The sequence below is a fragment of the Tripterygium wilfordii genome, unplaced genomic scaffold (genome assembly GCF_013401445.1).
Source record: "Tripterygium wilfordii isolate XIE 37 unplaced genomic scaffold, ASM1340144v1 ctg237, whole genome shotgun sequence".
In the NCBI taxonomy this organism is placed as follows: Eukaryota; Viridiplantae; Streptophyta; class Magnoliopsida; order Celastrales; family Celastraceae; genus Tripterygium; species Tripterygium wilfordii.
Window position 1 is genome coordinate 17,501 of NW_024056217.1, and position 2,500 is coordinate 20,000.

The window sequence follows — 2,500 nt, forward strand, 5'->3', positions numbered from 1 at the left end:
CGTGAGCGGATCAAGACGGCGAGCGATTTGGATAGGATGCCCACACCAATGCCCACGCATCTAATCCGCTCATTGTGCGAGAAACGACCTACCCAGCGAAATTCTGATTCCCACATGTGGGCACTAGGCAAGGGCATCCTTGCAAAGAGCCCACTTCCGATTCCGACGAGGAGTGCACGGCTCAGTTGCCCAAGCCAAGCACCCCGAGCTGAAAAGGCCAAGCCAAGCACTTGTGAGCGGATCAAGACAGCGGGCGATTTGGCTAGGATGCCCACACCAATTCCCACGCATCCAATCCGCTCATTGTGCGAGAAACGACCTACCCAACGAAATTCCGATTCCCACATGTGGGCACTAGGCAAGGGCATCCTTGCAAAGAGCCCACTTCCGATTCCGACGAGGAGTGCCCAGCTCAGTTGCCCAAGCCAAGCACCCCGAGCTGAAAGGCCAAGCCAAGCACTCGTGAGCGGATCAAGACGTCGAGCGATTTGGATAGGATGCCCACACCAATGCCCACGCATCCAATCCGCTCATTGTGCAAGACACAACCAATCCAGCGAAATTCCGATTCCCACGTATGGGCGCTGGGCAAGGGCATCCTTGCCGAGCGCCCACTTTCGATTCCGACAAGGAGCGCCCAGCTCAGTTGCCCAAGCCAAGCACCCCGAGCTGAAAGGCCAAGCCAAGCACTCGTGAGCGGATCAAGACGTCGAGCGATTTGGATAGGATGCCCACACCAATGCCCACGCATCCAATCCGCTCATTGTGCAAGACACAACCAATCCAGCGAAATTCCGATTCCCACGTATGGGCGCTGGGCAAGGGCATCCTTGCCGAGCGCCCACTTTCGATTCCGACAAGGAGCGCCCAGCTCAGTTGCCCAAGCCAAGCACCCCGAGCTGAAAGGCCAAGCCAAGCACTCGTGAGCGGATCAAGACGTCGAGCGATTTGGATAGGATGCCCACACCAATGCCCACGCATCCAATCCGCTCATTGTGCAAGACACGACCAATCCAGCGAAATTCCGATTCCCACGTGTGGGCGCTCGGCAAGGGCATCCTTGCCGAGCGCCCACGGCTTCGGTTTCCGACCTTCCGAATCCCACGTGGGGTGCTATATAGGCTGTAGTCCGCGCCAAGCACCCCTAACCGAAGCCCACGTCCCATATAGGAGGGGAGGTCTTTCGACCCACCGGACTACCCCCCTATATATATGTCTTAAGTCCGTTTTCCAAACTGGCAGTAGGAGACATCAATTTCTCAAAAAGCGTAGTCCCCCCCATTTCTCATCCCGTCAGCAGCGGAAGAGCCCTCCAAGCACACGCAGCGTGCGAGGAACGAGCAATCACCCGCAATTTCATATCCCGCAAGTGGGCGCTCGAGAAAGCGATCCTTGCCGAGCACCCACACCTCGATTTCCGACCTTCCGAATCCCACATGGGGTGCTATATAGGCTGTAGTCCACGCCAAGCACCCCTAACCGAAGCCCACGTCCGATATAGGAGGGGAGGTCTTTCGACCCACCGGACTACCCCCCTATATATATGTCTTAAGTCCGTTTTCCAAACTGGCAGTAGGAGACATCAATTTCTCAAAAAACGTAGTCCCCCCCATTTCTCATCCCGTCAGAGCACGCGCGGCCCCCTAGCGCGCGCGCGGGGGTCTGAAGGTTAACCTCAGTACCCCCTATATATATGTCTTAAGTCCGTTTCTCAAACTGGCAGTAGGAGACATCAATTTCTCAAAAAACGTAGTCCCGCTCATTTCTCACCCCGTCAGCGCGCGCGGCCCCATAGCGCGCGCGGGGGTCTGAAGGTTAACCTCAGTACCCCCTATATATATGCCTTAAGTCCGTTTCTCAAACTGGCAGTAGGAGACATCAATTTCTCAAAAAACGTAGTCCCGCTCATTTCTCACCCCGTCAGCGCGAGCGCGGCCACCTAGCGCGCGCGGGGGTCTGAAGGTTAACCTCAGTACCCCCTATATATATGCCTTAAGTCCGTTTCTCAAACTGGCAGTAGGAGACATCAATTTCTCAAAAAACGTAGTCCCGCTCATTTCTCACCCCGTCAGCGCGCGCGGCCCCATAGCGCGCGCGGGGGTCTGAAGGTTAACCTCAGTACCCCCTATATATATGCCTTAAGTCCGTTTCTCAAACTGGCAGTAGGAGACATCAATTTCTCAAAAAACGTAGTCCCGCTCATTTCTCACCCCGTCAGCGCGCGCGGCCCCATAGCGCGCGCGGGGGTCTGAAGGTTAACCTCAGTACCCCCTATATATATGCCTTAAGTCCGTTTCTCAAACTGGCAGTAGGAGACATCAATTTCTCAAAAAACGTAGTCCCGCTCATTTCTCACCCCGTCAGCGCGCGCGGCCCCATAGCGCGCGCGGGGGTCTGAAGGTTAACCTCAGTACCCCCTATATATATGCCTTAAGTCCGTTTCTCAAACTGGCAGTAGGAGACATCAATTTCTCAAAAAACGTAGTCCCGCTCATTTCTC